Here is a 23,500-nt window from a genome sequence, read left to right as displayed (position 1 = left end):
TTTCTTTTGCGCAATAAAGACGTTTCGTTAGAATTTTTATGGACTCGATACACAGCCATGCGTAAGAAATGCCTCGTAAAAGCTTGATAGGGTTTCTACTTCTTTTTTACGCATTTGCTATAAAGCGCCGTTTTCACCATCACCCCGTCTGTTTTTCTTTTTTTTTCCTCTCCTTGGGTCTTTCTCGAAAATATTAAAAATTTCATGTTAAAAAAAAGGGCTGAAAATAACCAATAACCAATACATTTTTAGTAAAATATATACCAAAGTTGTAGTACGGTAAATACCACAGAGTTTATTGCTCACTATGCTGTATTTTATGAAGGTTTTTCTGGTTGATTATGCCCAAAGAGTGATTTTTTTTTTTTTTATTATCTTATGAACCGCAAATGTGAATCAGAGTAACCACAACTAGATTTAATTTATCGAACTGAGCCCCAATTATCATTATCCAACTCTCTGAACCATAACCCCCACACGCACAGAAAAACAAAAACTAACCTCAAAAGTCGCTAACAAGCGCGAAAAATTTTTAACCATCACCCGACCACTTTGTACAGCGAAATAAAAAAAATTCCCCTATAATTTTAGATGCACGCTCGTTAACGCGTAACAACATTTGTTATTTCACGTGTCACGGGCTGCGTTTTTTGTTTACACGCTGTGCACTGTATTCTGCGCATTTGAAAAAAATTTTTTTCGAGCTGAACAAGCTGTTCATCAACGTGAGCGCGTGAACGAGCGCAGAACCCTTGATAAAGGAAACGTGAGAATAAAAAATTGTCAACCAACTCTTCATCTCTTTGTTAATCAACTAATTTACGGAACGAACGAAAATAAAAATAAAAACTCGTGGGTGAGAGCCATTTTGAAGAGTATACGTATACGAACGGAAGAGAGCGCTGGCGTATCTGTTCGAAAGGCAGGGAAGAGTTTTCTTTGCGACTGTTATTGTTGTTGCGCTGCGGCTAATTACTCACATCGTGTTTTAACGCGAGCGATTTTTTGGGCGTAATTTTACAAAGTAACGTAGGTGAGCCTACGGCTATTTCATGCATTATAATTGGTACCACTGCGTCACAGGGATGCTTGCGACCAGCGGCTTCGACTGAAAATTGCGAAACAGTATACCTAAGCGTGCAAAATAGGTGCCCAATTTTTTTTTCTTTCTTTTATTCTCTTTTTTTAAGTATAAAAATGTGTACATGTTTGCTAACTCAATATGTCAAAAGCACTGCCGCTGCTAATTGTGCTCAAGTGTGAGATGTGAAAAGCGAGCGTCGAACTTGACGGGGAAATTTTAGCTCGCTTTTAAGAACACTCGATAATTCGGTTAATTGACGGGGCAAGCTAAGATGCTCGAGTAAGTGTCTTAAGAAGGAAGAGGACGAGGTATTTCCTTTTTTTTTATTTGTCGATTTAAAGAATAGATGAAGTGTAATAATTATTTCAAGTTTCTCGATGAGTGTGAGAAAAAAAATTTTTTTTCAGGATTAAGAGAACATTTTCTAAATTAACTTCAATCGAATATTTCTTTTGTACTGTAACATAATTATTTTCTGGATTGAAACCAATATTTTTAGGAAGTAAAATTATCTAATTTTGTTGTGAAGTAATATTTGATTGAATAATTAAGAAAATCCTTTCAACCTGAGATTTTGAACTTAATTGAGAGCAAAACTTCTTTATTGAAATTCATAATTTTTACTACTCAATTCAACATTTTATAAACGTTTATTTAAGATATCGATTTGTAACAGAAACATTGATCTTTTTTTATAAAATGTATCGTCAATCTTCTTTTTTAAAAGTCTCACCGCACAAAAGAACTATTAAAAAATTATTTGTAACCACACTGTCATAATAAAATCAATTCTCATTTGATGAATTTTTTTTTTTTTTTTTTTTTTCATAAAAATAATCCATTGCCTGAACGTATATTGATTGATAATAAAAAGCTTTACTTTAGTTTTAAAAAATTTTAAAAATGTAAAACTTCACGAAAAAAATTTTCATCTGTGAAAATACCTTTTCTCAAAAAAATTCCTATAATCGAATACTCTAATGTATTCCTTGATGAGAAAAAATTACAAGGGACTCAAAAAACTCAAACGTAACCCGCCAAGCGTAACGAACGAAAAACTTTGTAAAAGAATTAGAGCGATGATTCGAGCGCTGTTACCTGCAGAACAACTCTTTGTCTTATGAAGTTGTCGATGCCTTTACTAGAATTCTTTCGCTCGTTAGTGTACACTTATTATAAACTAAATGAATTGATTAAAAGTTCAAATTATGATTAGCTTAATCGTTTTAAATTTTTTTTCTGTGAGATAATATGTTCTTCTGCGCTTAAAATTGTAAAAGAAAAAAATTTTCAATTTGAAAATAAAAATATTTATTTATTACGTCAGTTAAAAAAAAAATTATAGAATTCTATTAGTATTAGTAGTAGTATTAGCAGTAATAGAATTAGTATTAGAATTAGCATTTTTTGCTGTAGAGATAAATGAATTTTCGATTTTTATAAAAATCGCAGATTTTTTTTCTTTTAAAAAGAAAGTTATTTTTTAAATTTGCATTTGAATTTTAAATCCGCTGGATGACACCTCCATTTACTTTTTAATATGATTAATTGCCATATGTCTCAAGCCTCAATTGAATAAGTATTCAAATAAAAATGTCTACTTTTTACATTCAATTTACTGCGAAAATAGAATGCTTAAATAATCGAAGCAAAACTAGAAATAAAAGCATTTGACTGTTGTCTGTAAACTTTAAAGTGGTAAACGTTGCTACATAAATAAACAGCTATTTCAGATTGTAATAAACTGCCTCATGAATTAAAAATGTTAACTAATGTAAACGGGAAAAAAAATAAAACGTTACTTAAGTGTTGGTTTGAAGACTACGATTCAAGTTTAATGTAAATGTGTGTCCTGCATCTGCTTTTTTTTTTTTTAAGAAACAACAAATTTCAATTCATACAGATTTTCTGCTTATATGTTGATTAAAATGCATTTAAAATATAGTTTTCTATTTTTTTTATTGTTTTCATTTTTATTTTTTTTTTGTTTTCTATAGTGGTAAACTTTGCCATTTCAGTATATAATACGGAAACATATACCTCTTGGCTGAATAAATTATAATCATTAACTTTTTGTTATAAAAATAATCTTCGTATTATTTGATATTATCATGTGTCTGTATATTATTGTTTTTTATGGTAAATAATTAATAAAAAATAATTAACAAAGCTTTTTTATAAGTTGTACAATAAAATAAAATTATACGTAACACCGTTCTATTTTGAAATTTTACGAGTAGAATGTATCTATTAATGACCTCACATACGATTTAATTTTAAAAAAGTTCTTCAACAATCGTTATTTAATTTATTATATTACATAATCGTAAATTTGTGGAAGTAGCATTAATATTTGTACGTATGTAAATATGCACGCATGTGGTATATTCGGAATTAAAATATAAACGGTGAGATCACATGAAACACTTCTACTAAAAAAATCGGAATTCTTCTAAGAGTTTTCGCTTAAAAAAACGCTGCATTTAAAATTTAATACTTAATATTACAATAATACCAAAAAAGCTTGCTGCACAAATAAAATTCTGGAGCCGCAAATGCGGCCACAGCAAAAACAATAACAACGACGGAAGTGTTTGAACAAAGGGACGCTAAGACGTGCGATAAATTACGAGCTCGCGCATAGGCATCCGTTAATGATCGGTAAAAGCGTCTTCTCACAGAATGTGTGTATATGTATATCCGCTGACAACGACGACGACGCGTATAAATAAAGTCCGCATCTCTCTCTTTCTCTCTTAGACGGTCCAGTAAATCAGCTAATATGTTCACTTAAGGATGCAGAGAAGTACAAAGCGTAATAGAGTCTCTCCATCTCACTCGGGCTGAGGGAGTATCATACTATCGTGACTGACAACATATAGTATAGCTAGCTGGCTTTGAGTTACAGTCAAGCGCACATGTATACGTCGTTGGCTGTGCGCTCCTTTTCTTTCTCTCGGTTAGGGCTTTACTTCTTTTTGTCCTTCTGTCGTTCTACTTAATCATGATGCAAAAATGCTTTTTCTGCTTTATCTTATTTTTTCTGTTATTTATTTTGCTCCATTTTCAGAACAGTTAAAAGAGTTAAGGAATATGCTCATTTACTTTAATCTTAATACTTTTATTTTTTTTTAAATATTTATTTTGTTTGTGACGTATCATTGTAATATAAAAATGTTTTTTTTACAGGCTATGTATATTGATAGTTTATTATTCACTGCTAATAACGTTTGCTGATAAACTACTAATATATATATTATTAAGAAAAAAAATCTAAATTATAGATTTTAACCTTTAGATTCAAAAAAATGTTTTTTTTTTTAATGCAAAAGGTCATATAAATTAAAACATGTTTTATTACGTAAATCTATTTTGATTTTATTTTTAAACTTTTATCACGATGAATTCCGACGTTTAAATAACTATAATAATTTTCTGTTATAGGGTCTCCTTGACAAAGTGTCATCCATAAATGTAAGTACTTAAAATTTATATTTTACTGTATCTAATACTTTTTTTTTATAAATCTCCATCTACTCAGTTAAGGCATTGAAAATAACAAATAATAATTATAAATAAATGTATTCTTTACACGGAAACTAATTTCGAAAACTAGAAATATATTTAGGATACTTAGTGATGATATAATGACCCAACATTAATTGTATGTATACTACAATGGATTAAGAGTAAAAATGAGACTGAAATGATGTGCAGTCCAGCTTGTATTTTATATAAAATTTACGTAAATAATTTGAAATTAATGTAAGTTCAGTAGATAAAAAAAATATACAATTTTTAAATAACAAAATAATGTACTAGTGAAATTGAAAAAATGCAAGTAAAAAATGTGAAAGTCAGAAGAAGTATCTACGCAGGGCAAAAAATACATACATTAAGAGTTTTAATTTCAACTTTCTTGTAGACAAGGCTGAGAATAAATTTCTTGCATTTTCACAACTTTTTGCTCGAAAATAATTAAAAACTCACTCACTTGCTTGGTAGTTAGGTGTTTCAAAATTTTTATCTTCAATTGAAAATATACCTACGGTGCAAAACAACATATTCTTATCTGAATAGCCCATCACATGAGCTCATAAACCAAATAATTTGTACAAAATATTCACATGATTTAAATCTAAATCGTGAATTTTCAATACAAACACGTGTAAGAAACGAGAAACCAAATTTTTGTTTGTTTTATTCATCAAAATATATGCACATATAAGCTGCTTATCGGAAAAAACTTATGTACACATTAGACTACATGGAGAAACTTGGCCAGCCGGACTACCGAGAAAATTTTTGCAGCAAAAATCTGCAAAGCGCAAACTTTGTCTTGTATGAACACTTTTTCAGAGCTGGTTAAAACAATATCCTGTTTCCTCTTGATAAAGTTAAGTGCAATTTTTAAGAATTTGATAGTGTTGACTCTTACGTTTTTAATGCTACACAGCAAAAAGGTGAAAAAAATAAAATAAAATAAACAAATAAAACTTGTCTTATGCGTAGTATTAATCAAGACATCTTGTCTCCCATTTTTTCATTTTAATATTTATACTATAGTTTATAGGTTTCCTTTTATGCACATCTGTATAATTCTATATTCATCTTGTATAGGTCATAGAAAGATATAAACTTGCACTATAAGCCTCTTGTGCTCTGAAGAGAATACCTAATATAATTATAAAAAAATTTGTGAAAAACTAATTAAAATTAAAAAAAAAAATAATAATAAAAATTAAATCGTAAAAAATACAGTCTCGCTAGCACAGTCAGTCTACAAATCGTTTCGAGACAAGCATGACTCATGACGAGCATGAGAGAGGGAGAGAAACGGCAAAGAGTCTGCGAATCTGCTGGCAGAAGCACCAGCTAAACTTCCCAACTCCGTTTCCCTCCATCCCTCCGTTTCTCGATACACACACCCACACTCACCACCCCCCGAGTGGGACGCGTCTTCAAGGGGGTGGCGACATAAAAAAAAAAAAAATAGAGAGAGGGCACAGCGGCGTCGCTCGTTTGCTCCCCGTCTCACTCTCCCGCGAGCGCCATTATGGAAATTTTGAACCAATTCGAAAATCAATAAGCACACAGCGCCCCTCCTGCAATACCGAGGCCTATCTCGCGCGCGCGCTTCAGGAAGGGAGGAAGCAGCCGACGACGCGAAATTACCCGCCATCTCCTCCTCCTCCACTGTCTCTTCTTCCTCTCTTGTTCGCGAGGAGAGGGGGAGGTGATTCGCTTTCTCTCTGCATTGGGAAAAAAAGGAAAAAAAAACAAGGAGGAAGAGGCAAGGGGACACGAAATATGACCTCGCCCTGCGCGTACAAGTTACAAGTGCGCGAGAAGCAAGTAAGACTTTTTTCCTCGTCCGAGAGTATTTAATTCGACCCGAGGGAGAGGGTGTACAGGAGGAAAAGTTATTTCGCGTTTTCGTCTCTCTTGGTCCTCGCTTTTTGTCCATGCCCCCCCTCGTACTTTTGCTACGACGCAGACTGTTTCGCTTTTATGTGTATACATTTTTCTTTTTTTTTCGGTAATTAAAACGGGGGGAGGGGAGAAAGCTATTTGGACTTTGGAGCTAAGGCTTTTTTAATTGGGCCCTGCTGAAGATAGGGTAAGGCGGAGTAAGGGGACCTTTTTTAGATTAGTGATGTTGCATGAAAGCTGTGGTTGTTTGCGATTCATGGTGATGTATTTGTGAGGGGAGGTCATGGGAGTCTTGGGGAGTTGGAGTTGTTACTCAAGTAAGATTGCAAATTTAAGTGCGTGATTTCAACTCACTCGAGAGGGTAAATTCTGTCACACTTTTTACACGTTTTCTGTCTCGTGGTTTCAACTTGTTAATTGCTTATTACATTATTTAAATGTGTTAAAAAAAGACTTAAATTAAATGCATTAAAACAAGTTAAAACCAATACGTAGTGAGAAGAGTACAAATAGTGTTACGCTTATTAACTTACTTAACTCCATAAACGCATATTCTTTTTTTAATTAGTTAAAGAAATTATTTTTTTTATAATTCGAGTCAATTAGCTCATACAAAAATCTATTCATTATTTTTGTGAAAATTTTATAGAGTGTTTCAGAATAGCACCTACTTCTCTCATACTGATATAGCATCAAGGAGTTTAATCTCGTGAAATTTTTAGATGAGGGAAGAGAGTGAGAATTTTTTCTCTACTCTCTTACCTTGAATTGAAAAAAAATAGATTTTTCTTGTATTAGAAGTACAATAAAATTGCAATTTTTTGTATAAATAGTAAAGCCCTTAAAACCTCTTGGAAGTACACATTACTGTTAATGTGAGCTCAAGACTATCCATTGATCTCGATCACATTTGAACATCTTCAAAAATCATTTCTATTCTCTTAAAAAGCTTTTTTTTCAGCAACAAAATCCATGTCAAATCTCAAATAGCCCACGCACGTATTTCAATTGAATTGATCACCAAACGCAATGCATCACATTTTACTGTGACAAAAAAGAGACTTGGAGTAAATACCATCGATTTGGTGCCCCATCGACCTTTTAACCCCGAAAAGTCATCATCTATCTGTCACGTTTACCGTACCACCTGAATTCAAAATATTCAAGTGTACCTCTCCTACGCCCGTATGAAACTTGGTAAAGTCGAGCGTCGAGTACAAAGAATAGACCCACGCTAAAAGCCACTTGTCCAACATACCCATGTATAACACAGAAACGAGCAGGTCAGAGCAAAATAGAAGATAGAAAGTGGAGGGTGCGGGGCCGCAGCAAATATCAGCGTAATCAAATGAAACTAGAGTGATCCAATTCGTCATGACAATCGATTAATTTCCCCCCCCCTCCCCCACCCCGTGCACCAGAGAGGAAAGCCCAATGAAGTTGCTCGTTCGCGCAATAAAAGCTCTCTGCGCTGCAACGTATACACGTATGTGTGTGTATGTATACACGCACGTGCGGCAGCACTGATGGTCGAATGGTCTTCCACAAAGGCGGCTTGCACAGCGAGGGAAACAGGGGGATGGTAAAAAGAGGAGGAGCAGTTTGTTGGAAAGAGTAAATAGTTTGAGGGGTCGCGTATTTTTGAGGGTGTCTATTGTTTAGTGGCACTGTAAATCCAAAAGTGGGTTACTCGAATTTTTAGATGCTTGCAAAATGCGTCGTAACAATGTAACCTTGCGTTGGATACACTCTAAAAAAAAAAACGCGGAGGTCACACACTTCTGAGTCTCTATTCAAATACCAAAATCTTGGAAAGGTATATTATAGACTATCAAATAATAACGAAAACTTTGAATCTTTTTAAGTCTTTTAAATGACTTTTCCTGGCTTAAAATGACTTTCTACAATTAAAAAAAGTCTTACCATGAATTTGCACGGCTTTAAAAGACTAATGTCTTTTTACTAACTTTCAGAGTGTACAACCTTTGGAATTAAAACAAAACGAAAATAATATAGTAAATTATTTTTAAAAAATTTACTGGATGTTTAAATACTCTGCTATAGTGTGTTGAAACAGAAAAAAATGGTTCGACTTTGTCGAGTTTTATATTTTTTGTAAACCATCGATTTGTTTGTTTCTTATCAGAACTATTAAATATAAATGTCATCATGAATTTTATCGAAATATATATTTTTAAACTGTAAGTTCTGAGTGAGCTGTTTTCAGGTTTCAAAATATATAAAAACTGATTCGCGCTATCTGAAACATAATAGTAAAAATAACTACTTTGTGATCAAGATTTTCCCAAAAAAAACCAAAGACTTATCGAAAGTAACAATTCCGTAATCATCGAACTTTACCATTTTTTAATCCGACGCTCGTCGCTGTGTTGCACAACTTGCGGAATTTCGGTTATTCGAGAGTTTCCCGATTAAAAGCTCTCGGGTATATTGAAATTTGCCCAGATGAGAGAAACTTGCTTTTCAGGTTGCCAATACAACCTCAGAAGAACCCAACGATTGCTTCTCCTCCTCGATTTTAATTACTAGCGCCAATCTAAATACCTCCTCGAAATGAACAAAGTCGCGAAGAAGAAAAAAAAAAAAAAAGAGGAAAATCCGTTCATAAACTCATCGTTGCCTAGAAAGTTCCCCCCGACCGGCTGATCAAATTCCATCGATAACACTCAATGCTCCCACTCATTAATCAAACCCCCGTTATTTGCGCAAAAACGACGCCAAATGTGGCACACTCGAAAACATATCCGCGCGTCCGCCGAATTGACGACGTTTTCCTGCGGCCCATTAATCTTCGATCGATAAAATTTTCATCCTCCGCGGGAGTAACCCACTGTAATGAAGCCCCGGCGAAGATATCGGTCGCGGCTTTCTCCCCATAATCGTTAACACACATTGATTTCCCGCTGTTCTTCCCCCAATCGGCAACCGCGCGGGAATTTTGAAAAATCAGCTTCTTTCGATGCACAAGTTATGAAAGCCTACAACGCACGCTCGCAACTTTTTTCTCTGCTCGAGTTGGAAAGTTTTGCGGACGCGTTCGGAAATTCGACAACTGCGTGCGATGTAGACGCGAGAGTTCGGATGCAAAGTTTTGCGGTTCCCCTTGGGTCTTTGGCGCGACCTCGTAATGACGTCTTATTGATACGGGGGTGTATGGTTGGCTCCAACAAATTTAGCCATCGTGATCGTTTTTATTCTTATGTGAGGATGTCAAAAGTTTTTTTAATGATTTTATTGAATACCTTCGTGTAAAAAGTTATGCACTCGTAAAGTGTATTATTATTATTTTTAGTTTATAATGATAATACTGATTTGATTTGAACATTGAAATAATTTCAAATTAATATAAAATATATTTGTTGTGTATTTTTAGTTTGAATAAACGATTGATATTTACAATAAATTATCAATATTTTCAATGCAGTGGTCGATCCGGATGGTACGTGCTTCGCAGTATTTAAAAATGAAATATTCTTCGACTTTTTACAAATAAAATACCTAAATAATTAATAATTTAAAATGTAAGGAATTTTTTAATCAAGAATTATTTCATGATTTCATGAGATTTTTAATTGATTTCTTTAAAGAAGGTCCGAACGATTTCATACGTTAAATAGCCTTTCGGGGTATAATATTTTCATCATCGCGCAGAGGCTATACTTTTACAATTTAAGGGTGGAAATAACGTGAGCAGAATTCTTTAACAATTTTATTGCAATTTATTGGTGTTTATATATATATATATATATATATACATATATGTACATATATATAAAAAAAAATAATAATAATAAAAAAAGTCGATATTAGATTGATAACCATATTTTTATAAAAAATATTCCCGTACAGGCGAATATTATTTTTAGGAAAAAGCTGTACGAGTGCACCTCTGACCCTCTCGTTTTGCCTAAAACTGCCAGCTATAAATATTTGTTTTTCAATTAAAATAGTCATACTTTTTAATAACTTTTCCATGTACACCAATGGAAACTCGTGCTTTTTTTACCTGACATTTTTTTTTTATTTTATTTTATTTTTTTTTTTTTTTTCAACATGAATGCGTTATCGGCGCGACTCGAAAAGCAATTCAAAATATTTTTAAATTAAAATTTGCATGGAAATTGATATCTCTGCGTCCCCCGATGACGTTTGCCATTTTTATCGAAATTGATTTACGGCCTTTGCCTACGTGCAAGCACGTGCGTGTTTTTTTTTTTTTTTGGTTTGTTTTTATACACAGGCATTCCATCACTTTGAATTTGAAGTATATATATCGATTTTCACGAAATTGCGATTTCGCGCGTACAATTTTTCAGTTCCGACTTTGGGCGACTCGTTACATTGTATTGCCGCACATGGGCGTGGAATTTCTTTCAAAATAGAAAAATGCTTTTAGTTTCAATACACAATATTTCAAGTTGTTTTGTAATTTTTTTTTTTTTTTTTCATCCCAGGTATACTGGATATTAAAAACAGAAATAGACAACACAAAATAAATTTTTTCCTTCAAGTTTTAAACTATTTTTTTTTAACAACACACTTTTACCCAATCAGCCGTAAAATTCAATCCTTTGAATCGAAAACATCGTGATCCGAAAAAAAGTACATTCCCAATCGCATCCCAAATTTTTAGCGAAGTTCTACGAGTACGAAAGACATAAATCTATACACACCGACAATGAATAACATCGTCTTTAAAAAGAGACACTCGATAAAAAGAGCGGCACTGATACAGCATCGATGGAAAAATAAATTACCCTCCGTATCAGAGCGTTTAGGCAACAACCTTCGATAAAAAAACCTTAAAATGTGTGTATGTATATGATGAATTTCGCCACAACTCCGTGGTGGTTGTAGACCCGAGCCGCGCCGCGCTTTGTTCCCGCGAGACGGACTCGATGGCCCTTTGTGTAAAACGTGTGCGAGGGCACAAAAAAGGTAGGAGGGGGATGAAGGACTCATCTCGCGCATGTGTGTATGTATGTACAGGTAGGGGGACATTTTTTCGTTTGGCAAACTGGTTCGATTTTTTTCTCGAAAACAGCCAAAGCTCTCTCTCGCGAAAACCGGTTCACTCGCTCGCCCCTACCGCCCTCCTCTTGTTTATCACCCCCCCCCGCTCCAACCTCTCTATTTCTTTGTCCCTCGCTCGGGCGCTTTACGCTCTCTTTTTCCGTCCTTCCTCTTGTTTATCCAACTGCCATTCTACCTCTCTGTCTCTCTGATGCACGGCTCGTATTTTACTGAATTTTTTTGCCATCATCAGCGGACTCTCTCCATCTCCCTGTCCCTCTCTCTCTCTCTCTCTCTCTCTCTCTCTCTCTCTCTGCGGTGTACGTCTTTCTTGGCTCCTTAGTGATGTGATTACCCGTGTTTTACTCACGCGCTTGGATGTACCAAACGTACATCACACGAGAGTCCGTGATACAGTGTATTGATTTCAGATCGATTTAATTTTATATATTTATACTTCTTGCAAATATTTAATACGATTAAAAATTTATGTTTTTGCTAACTCGATTGTTGATTTATTTTTTCTAGGCCATGTTTTTCTTTTTTTCTGTATATCCTATTTTGTTTAACTAAAACTAATTCAGTAATAATTTTTTTTGAGCTAAATGGAAATTATACGTAAGTTTACCAGACTTTTTATAGTCTTGGGCACAACTTATTATTTTATAAAGTTTTTAAATGATTAATTTATTGCTAAAATTAATTGTTATACATCGCAACCACAATAAAATTTTAATAATAAATTTTTTTTTTTAACATAATTGCAACACATTTAACATGTTAAAGTTTACTGGAAAGTGTTTAAAATCAGATTTTTAAATATTTTGTTAAATACTCTAGTTTTTTCATAAATTGTGTTTAAGTTTTGTGGTAAATATGAGTAGTAGGGACATGTAAAACCATATCCTTAGGGCATATTATGCATTATGCATTAAATATTAAATAAAAAATTATACTTTAAAAAATTTTTTTTAAAATTGAAAAAAAATATCCATGCCTAAGTTTGTCTGCAGAGGAAGAAAATTTGTTAATTACACGCACTTTTTTGTGATAAATCACAAAAACTATTTAGCTAAATTAGAAACGTAACGCCGAAACTTTAATTTTTTGCGCGCTCTCGAATTATCAAAGCACAAGTTTGCTCGATTAAATGGCACTAGTAGAAAATGAATTCAACACAGTTCTATATTCGCAGTCTCGAATTTTCCGGGTCTCTTTTCCTTTCCGACTCTCGTTGGGAAAAAAACAGCCCCACCAACAAGCTTCCTGGCACCGCAACAGGAGCGATCAATCTTCCGCGATAGGGATCGAAAAAAAAAAAAAAAAAAAAAAAAAAAAAAAAAAAAAAAAAAAAGTCCATCGGCAGTCCGCAGTTAGATTCCTCGTGCGATAGCGCGAGTAACTTCTCGGTCCCCGCACATCGATTCGAGGAAGAGAAAAACCGGGGCTCGGATTTGCAGCGACCCCCCTTATTTCTTTGGTCGGCTCCAGTGTATAAAATGATTCGTAAGTACAATAAAATGATGACGGTCATACCTTTTTGTTTTACAGACGCAATAGCGTGACTCCAGTTTTCTGGTGGAATAAGCTCTTAATGCCACGTTTAGTTATTACCTGATTAAATCAGTAAATCGATGGGGCTATTCGTTCGATAAGAAGTAAAATTTACCCATATAAATACGATATTATTTGGAAAATAGGCATAGTGGAAAAAATTCTATAGTGGCCCAGTGTACTGATATTAACGATTCTATGGAAAATACATCCATTAGGTGGGTAAATATTGGACACGTGTTCTTTTTCGTTTTTCATGTTAACAAAAATCGAAGGAGACAGAGCATGTCAATGTTCAGGAGTGATGTAACTTTTGCAATGTCATGCGTGCTTTTATCTCCTGTTTTTTTTGTTTACACCATGTAAAAAGAAAAAAAAACACGTGTCTAAGCACGTTTTCTATTTTATGTATAATAAAAAAAAATATGAAATAAAAATGTTTTTGTTACGGAAATACCCTATTATACTTAATGATAGTCAAAAAAGTGAACGATTTTTTTTGGTAGAGTAAAGTTAGTTTAACAGTCTAAGTAATTATTGTTTTCCACTGTCAGTTTGAAAATCCACGGATTTCCCGATTTCACCAGGGGGATTCCCCGGATTGTATCCGCAAACCTGTGAAAAAACCACAGAGTGCAGCCAAGTCGTTTCTTAATATTCCCACGTTTTCAAAAATCGTATTTTCAAGGATCTAATCGCGCGATAATTTACAGTAGTGAGTTAATTTGTGTTCAATCGAAAGTAACTAAAGCGAGTTACCGTTATCGCTTTGCTTATTTTGCCGGTGACGACAAAAAGTGTCCAATTACGTCGAAAAACACGTTTGAAGCTTACAAGTTGCATACGTGTCTTTCGAAGAAAAAGAAAAACATACAGGTAAACGCGAAATACAAATACCCCAACTTATTTGCGCGTCAAATAATATAATTAACATACGATCGTGTTGCACCGCAATCAAGCCGGGGAATCCCCCTTTTTTTACTCGGTACAAGATTTAAAAAAGAAAAAAAAACGCAGGAACGATGCGTTAGGTCTAATTGCGCCAAACGTGCTAGAAAAGTCGGTTGCGAGGAATAAACAGTGTTAAGTATACCAGGATTATTTATCATTGCTCTCCGGCTTGGAAAAACGGTGGTTCACTTCTCTTTTGTAACGATCGCGTAATCCCTTTATCGCGATTCTCCGACTCGCGAGCGTTAATTGGCCTCGGTTTTCGCAGTACATGCAGTCCTTCCGTTCTTATAGTTTTCGGCTCTAGTTTAATGCATTGTAAATAAATTTAAAAAAGGGAGGTAATCGATTTTTACATCTTTAGGTCGTGTGATTTCACTTTTTGAATTAGCGAAAATTTCAGGACCCAGAAAAATACAAATTTAATTTAGTAAAAAATAACGTCATATGTACAATTGTACAGAGATTATCAGTGTGTTTAAAATTTTTTTTGGCTCTTATATATAACAAGTGCAATAAATGCACGAGCAGTTTTTGTATATTAAACACGTAAGTAGTACCAGATAAGATTTTTCATCTGTTTTATGAGATGGTATCAATTAAATCCTAAGTGGTTTGACTCCTTAACATTATACTTTTTTACAGTCGATTTTGTCATAAAAAAAAAAAAATGAAGCCATTAGGAATATTGGAACTTTTTGCAATGTAAAGTGCGATAATTAAGGAAATTTATTTTTCACTATTTAAAAAATATTGTGTAGTGACGATTTCACCGCGTCGAGCGCCAATGTAATATCCATTCATACTTGCAGGGATTCAGCGTCAAAATTAACCAAACCATGAGGCTACAATTAAAAAGCCAAACGATGCCAAAGCCCGTGTTCTATGAGCTCTTATATGTAATATTCGAAAAAGTGCGCATTCAACGTTCAAAAAAAAACAATCGCGCTCTGCAAAAAGTACAAATCGCGATATGAATTTTTAATGCCCAAACGATTTCGAAAGCGAGCCAATTACTGAGAAAAAATGAAAATGAATGCGCGGAAGTCCATACTGTAAATGGAAATAGCGCGCGCGCACTTGCTCGCGTGCAATGCTTATTTTGAATATTCTTAATTGGGAATAAAATACAGATTTAAAGTTCAACGTATGGAGTCGGGGGGGATGGGGGGTATTGTGCGCGCTTATACGTACACGTTGGACTTTGAAATTGCGCCTAATTAACGGGCAAAATAAACTTACGCGCATTTATGATTCACGAGTAGGGTGGGGAGAAAAAAGTGTACCTAACTGTTGTTTCGCATTGTTGAAGGTGGTTTTCATGCGGATTTTTTTTTTCTTCCTCTGACGCCCCAGGGCATTGTCCGTGGCTGTTGTTGTTGGGAACACAAATGAGTATTGGATAATTGTATGATTAGGTTTTGGACCGTTTTTTTTCTTCCTGATGTAAATAATTTGAGTTTTCAACCCGTTTTATATTATCTGCGCTGCAAGATTAAATTTATTATTCGAGCTAAGTTACAAACAGCCAATAGTAGGACAGAAGCAATACAGAACGAAGTTTCTTCTTTATTTACAACGAACAACTAAAATATAATGGTTATAAAAAGTAGTTTTCATTCAATTGATTTTATTTATCAATTTTTATTGACTGGAAGAAAAAAAATTGTAGTTATTAAATTAAAATTCATAGTGTTAGAGGTTACGCGTGCCCTTAGATTAAATTTTCACTGGCTAAAACTTTTCGATATGCTCAACTAAGTGTTGCTTTTAATAGTGAATCACAAAAGTTTCTTACTCTCAGTCTCATTTCTAAACTAAAAAAGTGTATATTCTTAAAAATGAAAATCGTACAACCGTCTTTTTTTCTTTTTTTTTTTTAAATGCTCTATTAATTGAAAACTGATGAAACATTTAATAACAAGCTTAGTTTTATTATTTTTGTATTATGTTGAAAGCTCATTATCCAAAAATAATTTATCACGTTCAATAATGCCGATGATGTATGTTTAAAATTTATAACCGAGATGATGACTTGATACGTGACATTTCTGTGCCTAAAAAAAGACACATTTCACCGATAACGTAGAATAAGTTTGTCGCTTCAAAAGCCTGATAATCTAACGCCCCTTTCCAGCACAATACTTACTGCCCTCAAGATTTTCCAACGAATACTTCATCCATGTGCCCTGAACACCCGCAGGCACATCAGCGAAAAAAAAGAGACTTGGAAAAAAGCTTTCGCGGGTGTCGCGAAACAGCGCTTTCTCGCACCGCGGCTCTGTTTAGCATAAAAATAATTAAAATCCGGGCGAAGCGAATGGAAAGCACGAGCGGGAAGAAAGGCTGGACGAAACGGTCGGAGCCCGGTAGAAAGAAGCCAAAGCGGGAGGAGGAGGGGGGGGGGCGTCTTGGGAAAAAATCGCGACGCGAATCACGAGTGCTCGGCGCATTTTCAATTTGAATGGGGTGCAATTAAAAGTTGGCGGGCGGAGAGTTGCGTCGCGCGATATGGTATTCCGAGCGCGCGCTGCAACATCGGGGAGGTTTGTACGTATAGTAACGATAGCGAACAATAGTGATGGGGTGGGGGAAGGAGGTTCGATGGGCTGCATGGGTGTATTGAGTTTTTGAGCAAAGTAACAAAATAAGAAACAATAAGTCTTTGTAATTGAAGGGGAGAAATTTAGTATTTTCATCACCGTAATATTGAACACTTTATATTATGCGAGATGTGAGAGTTGTGTCGTCCAATTATAATTATTGCAATGTCATGTTACAGGGACAAGTACTTTGGTATTTTCTTCCTCTAAATGTGCTTAAGAAATGAGTAGTACTTGCAGTTCACGTGTATGATAGATTGGCCCTTGTACGAAATGAGAAATAACAATTATTTGATACATTTTTTCAGAGCTTTTAATAAAAAATTGTTTTATAAAAATCTCTGACATATTGTTATTGATGCAAACAATTTTTTCATCGCTATACCAACAGTACGATGCTGAACAACATGTTTAGAGAAAAAAGTTTGTTGCTGAAGTAAATTTTGACGAGTATTGAATTTTAAATACTAATTTTCTAATATACAAATAAAAAAAAGTCAAAGTTTTTTTGTGGGAATGATCTAAAATTTAAAAATAAATTTGTTTTAAACTCGATTTAAAAAGCACTTTTTTGTACAAAAGCCGGTCAGAAATTAGTGACGTTGAAAATAAAGTATAGCAAATGCAGTTTGCCGAGTCAAAAAGTAATTTTGTCATAAAAAAAAAAAATTACCTAATAAAAAATGTTGTGATGGAAAGTTGTAATTAATCAAATTTTGACTAGTTGGGTTAATTTTGAGCAAAAATCGCTAACTTGAAAAGAGTCAGCTTGAATGGTACGGAAATTTTTTATTCAAGAGGTCACGTTTGAAACTCCGTTTTATCCTTTTTATTTTTTCGCCAATTTTTAACCAAATCATACTGAAAAGAAGTTCAGTTAACAAATTATATTTTTCATGTTATTCAAAATTTTAAATATTCCACAAAAATAGGGTGCGTTTTTAGTGCGAGCATAGTTTTTTCTTTCGTTTTGCAAATGTAGTATTGGAAAAAAATATAAGATGCAGAAAACAGACTTGATGTACAAGTAAAAATATCATAACTATGTACATGATTGCAGTAGATTTTTTATTTCATCTTCAAAACACTTAACACCTTATATCATATATATTATTATTACTAAATCGACTTGTTATTCAATTATTTGGTTGAACACTATGTTGTAATTTTGAACTTTTATCTTAACATTCCTCCTCTCTTACATTTCAATGTCAAATTTTCTAAAATATTCCACCGGTTCTACTCTTCAACCGTCTGCAACTAAATCCAAGACATTAAAAATTCGCATCCACTTCACGTACAGCATGAAAAGCCAGTTGAAATCTTCATTGAAACTCTTTTTGTAAATTTATTTTCAAAATCGGAATTAAGTAAGGAAAAATACTCACTTGACACTTCAAACAGCTCCAATTTGAAAACAAATGGAGCTAATGCTATATTTGCGGCATGCAATCCATAGATGCGTGTACGCGCGAGCATAATGTGCCAGATGATTATATTCGCGCACTGATGGTTTTTCACGTGCTACTGTTATTGCGGAAACCTATAGAACGCTTTTGTAGACAAACACGCCATGCAGGCTTGGTTGAAACGATTTGATGATGATAGTGGTATAATGCCATGTACGTATACGACTAGCAGTACTGTTTGTAGTTGCTTGTTGGAATATAATACTAACATTTTTTTTCTTTTATTAGAGCTCGGGTACAAAAGAAAAAGTTTTAACTGTGAGTTTCTAAGTTCATTACTGAAAAATGCTGTAAAATCATATTTATGTTGTAGTGTTTAATCAATGCAGATGATAAACAATTAGGTCTGTGTTGTTGGTTGACGAAAAAAGTTTTGTTTATTTTGATTTGTCGTCGCATCGGTATAGATATAAGATATAAGATAGTTATATCTTTGTTGTAATAACTTACAATCAACTTACAAATTCAAATGACTTTTCACTGATTTTTCAAAATCTCATTTTCAAATCCACCCGCGCTTGATCAGTCTCCGCCAATCACACGACAAATAAACAGGCTTCATCACGTGACCCATCATTTTTTTACGATAGGAAAATAATTTATCAATGAAACTGGATTTTTTTTAAATATTAGATTTGTATAAAAAGTTAACTCTGCCACTAATCACGAGTATGAATATTTTAAAATTGCGAAAAAAAATTTTCAAATCTTTAATTTGTACTTTTGACTTGTTGGCGTTAAATATAATTTGAAAGTAAATAACTATGTTTATTTTACTAACGATCGAAAGTTTAAATATTCGTGCTTCAACAAATATTTAATAGTCTTGTATTTTATTTGTATGTGTCTCAATTTCTATTATCGTACTACTGTAAAATTAAAAAACATAACCTAGAAACTTATTTACTAAAAATTCACACGATCTCTATATACGAATAATATTCACATAGTTGCAAGCATTTCGAATTATTTTACATAGAAATTACGGTGAAAAAAGCAACAATTTTCTAATTCTAATTTATTAATAACGTACAATTTTGATTAAGATCAAGTTACCATTTTTATACTGTTTGGAGACAGTGAAAAATTATTGTATGGGTATATTTATTCAAACTGATAAAATGATGTAGCTGATTAAACGATGGTTTCTTTATTTTTGTTTCATGATTTTTAGTTGATTTATTTTCGAGAAGAAAACTAAAAATTTCAAAATTATATTAACACTATCTGTACGTATTCATTATAAATTTACAATAAAACATAACGTAGTACTGATTTGTATCACATTTCCCTTACCATTACTGTTTTAATAATATATGCAAATATATTACAGTTGCTAAATCATGCATACATCAAATTGCAAAGAGGTTAGTCGTATTTTGTTCTATTCGTAAAAATTATTCAATTTAAAATACATGATTTTTCATAAAAATATAATGAGAATACGCAGTTATAAGAAAATTTTTTTCCCATTTATTTTTCATGATGCATCGTTTGTCACGACAATTGTACTTATTTTCCTGGTGAAACTTGGAAAAAAAAAAAAAAAAAAAAAAAAAAAAAAAAAAAAAAAAAGGTCAGATCGACTGGATTGATAACATTAAAAAAGAAAAGTAGTAATAATGAAACAGTCGAGCAGAGGAGAAAACATTATTTATAGAGCAAACATCGCGTGCACAACGTCAATTCTGCGCTTCGGTGGTTTTTTAAATCGCAGAGAGGATGTTTAGAATTTTGTACTTTACATAAAAATAACTTCAATCCCATTAATTTTTATGAGCCTTGTTTCTTCCAGTACCGCAAGAATACTTTTTTCATGTACTAGCTTTGGTAGATATTATTCTTTCTATTGTAAAAGAGAAATCTTTTTACAAAATTCAAACTGAGGTTGTATTTTGTGACGTTCTCTATGGTCAATCTTTCAAACTTGAGTTTAAAAGCTGATGTAAGACCACTAGGTGTACAACGATATATCTATGATGTATGACTTGGGTAGAATTATTTTTTAGATTTCAAAACTGTTTCAAATAAAATTTTTTTTCCAATTATGTGATGCACTAATTTTGCTACAAAATAATTTTTTATCATTTTTAATGACGTAGAACTAGACAAAATTTTTTCTATACAATAATAGTGTTTCACAAAGTATTTAAAGACTATTTTAAAATATTTGTTGAAAAAATTCTTTATTAGAGAATTTTTTTTTTGTAAAATATCATGTTATAAAAATAGTAATAAGCTAAGAATCATTAATTATATTTCTAGAAAATAACTATTTAGGAATTTTTCTTAAAATATACTGCATTTTGAGTAGAAAATTTGAAATGACACACACTGTTCACTGTAGGAATTAAAACATCTGTTTAAGTTAACGTTGGATACGAAAAATTCTCATAGTTACGAAAGGAGAACCTAATAATCGATTAAAGCCTAAAAGTTATCTATGTGAAAAGCGTAAAAATTACAACCCTGTAATGATAAAAAAATAACAAGCCACACAATAAAAGACAAGCGGTACAAAGCAAGTGGTACAAAAAGAAAGAGTTCATTACTCCTCTGCAACCCTCAAAGTCCTAACGTACCTTGTCGTGCAAGACTTTTGGGTCGAATAGCACGAAGCGTCCGATCGACACTACATGTAATACCTATACTATTCACTCACCCCTACACCCCCACAGCATACTACACACACTCGGCAGAAGAGCGAGTGAAAAGAAGCGAAAAGAGAGACAGAGGGAGAAAGACACGCTAAATATAAAATAATACACGCGTATACGTATTATATACATGTACACATTTGCATCGATCTCCGGGGCTTGCGTGTTTCTTTTTTCATCCCTCGTCCACCACCTCGTCTCCTCCTCCTTTCTCGCAGTTCTCCCCCACGCTCTCCGTCTCTTTTCTCTCTTTGCTCGCAAGACCAAAGGGGGCGGGATTATTGGGTTGGCCGCGCGCGGAAAAGTCAGTCCCAGACAGGTAGGTATCGAATATTCGATACGCGCGGGAGCGAAGAAATTTTTTCGCCGCTCCCCTCTTTTCTTCCCTTCCCTGCATGCAAACCCTCCCCCCCCCTCCCTCTACCCGCTTTGTGTCGACGACGAGCGCTCGGAAAATTCATTTTATTTCTCATTTTTTTCCTTTTTCTGACGTTGCTTTCTGTTATTTTTATTATCATAATGGCGCGCGGCTTAAAAATACACGCTCTCTTATTGATTTCGACGATGTCGACGATTTTTCTCGTCCTGTGGTGCAGTGGAGAGATGGAGGGGACAATATTAAGCCTTTGGAGGGGGGGGGGCAACCGACTCGCTTTTTTATTTTTTTGAGTCGAATTGACCTTTTCTTCTTGGTAGTCTGTCGTTCCTCGTGATATGCGCATCTTTTACTCGGATACACGATAAGAGCCTTCACTATTGGAAAAATCCTGAAATTTATTAAAATTCCTGAGAACAATTTGCATAAAATTTAATAATTTTGAGACTTAGGTTAATCACTTACTCAATTTATTAAATTTCATTAAATGTTTCTAAATTGTCATAAATGAGTTAGTTAAACTGAATAAACACTGCATAAAAATTGTAGATAGAATTATTAAAATTCACTTACTTTTTTTTTTTATAAAATTTATATCGTTTACATTAATTTCAAAATATTAAGTATATTCATGTCTTAAACACTAATCATTGAATTAAAAAAATTTGTATTTTCAATCGAAAAAATTAATAAATATTTTTAAAAAATATTAAATAACAACTACCACCATTAAAACATTTTTGTTGAAAAATACTAAAATTTAAAAACAATTTATAATCTATTTACATAAAAATTAATATTCATCAACATCACTAAGACATATTAGAATTAAATTTAATAATATAAAAAATAAAAAAATATTTTAAAACTTTATGTTTTTATAAAAATTAACTTAAAATCCCGAAAATAAATAAATTTTTTTATATTAATACGTTAAATTTTTATATTACTAACAACAGTATTTACATATTAAAATTTTCGTATAAGTTTTTGAATCACTGTACCTGGGCGTAAATAAATGAGTTTACAAATGACATAAACAATAAATTAAAACCCTCTAATAAGAGCAGAAAACAGTTTTAAATAATGGGAAAAATAATTTTTTTAAATTAAATACTAATATAATTTTCCATTTAATTTGAAATAATATTGAAGCGTTAAATAAAATAAATGTTTTAAATTAAAAATAAAATTTAATATTGACTGTTGAGCTAAAAAGAGTGTGACTATTTTGTAAACATTTTTTATAAATATGAAACATTTGTAAAATACAGTAGAAAAAAATTTTTTTTCTTACTGCTCAAAAAATTAAAAAAAATTTTTTAATACATGTAAATAGTCATTGTAAGGGATGTGTAACTTAAATATTGTACAGATGGTCATTACTTTTACGTATTGATGTCTTAACAATCAATAAACTTATTGAAAAAAAATATTAATACAATATCGAAATATACTATTCTAAAGACGTTCAACTTGAAAACTTGACACAAGTTTTCAATGTATTTTCAAAACTACTCATAAAATTCGCTTTTGATACATAATTATTAGATTTAAAAAAAAATTTCTAACAGAGTATAGATTCTCATCTCTAAAAATTATGAGCTTCGTAAGTACGACTGTCTATAAACGTTTTTTGTTCCAAGCCCAGCGCATGCGCAAACAGGCGAGTTCTAAGTGTTTTTGTTTGTTTTTTTAAGAGTATGCACGAGTTGAAGGGAAGGAAATTCGTAGTTTACGAACGGAGTGTCGCTGTTATTGATTGGTGAGAGGGAATTTCGAGAGACACCTATGATACAAGCGTAACTGCCCCTCTGACTATAATATATGTTTCCAATTGCCTGACGTTTGTAGGAAAAGCTTCGACGAATCATAAAATTTTATCGTAATTGCATTTTAGTATTACTTTTTGCGTGTATTGGAACGTTGCGGTATTGGGCAACTTGCAGTGTACAGAAAAATATCGCGTCCAGCGACCTGTTAGGGTAGAAATGGATGATGGAAGGATACAAGAGATCAACGTATTTGATATACATAAACGCTAGTCATTATGGAGATCTAATCAAGTTTGTCTTGAAGTATATCATTTTCGAGATTAACGCAATTGGGACTTAGCTAAGTTATAACTATAATTGACGGTCTCCCAAACTTTGTAGGTAAAATTTTCGGCCGTTGTTTTCCCATTCTTCGAAGGACCAGATATTTTTTTTCGCAGCGTAATAATTTATTGGCTGTTAATTTTATTAAAATAAAGGAGTTATAGTTATTTCGACCACAAAATAACGAAGCTTTCGTCATTGTTGAGCTTCACTTGCATCGTGAAATAAAGAAATAAAAGA

The 23,500-nt window shown here is 33.0% G+C and overlaps 1 long non-coding RNA gene across 1 annotated transcript in view; it reads left to right on the top strand.

Annotated features, from left to right (window-relative positions):
• The window catches only part of LOC149375559 (uncharacterized), a 163,514-nt gene that overhangs the window by 113,261 nt on the left and 26,753 nt on the right, over positions 1–23,500 (top strand). Inside the window, exon 3 of the long non-coding RNA XR_016293680.1 lies at positions 4,529–4,558. This is a non-coding gene — a long non-coding RNA (uncharacterized LOC149375559). The remainder of the gene's footprint in view (positions 1–4,528; positions 4,559–23,500) is intronic.

The sequence above is a fragment of the Copidosoma floridanum genome, unplaced genomic scaffold, assembly GCF_036245765.1.
Source record: "Copidosoma floridanum isolate Cflo_tuat_1 unplaced genomic scaffold, Cflo_Japanese_pri ptg000006l, whole genome shotgun sequence".
Classification (NCBI taxonomy): Eukaryota; Metazoa; Arthropoda; class Insecta; order Hymenoptera; family Encyrtidae; genus Copidosoma; species Copidosoma floridanum.
Note: the sequence above shows the minus strand (reverse complement) of the source record. Positions and strands in the feature narration are given on the sequence as shown.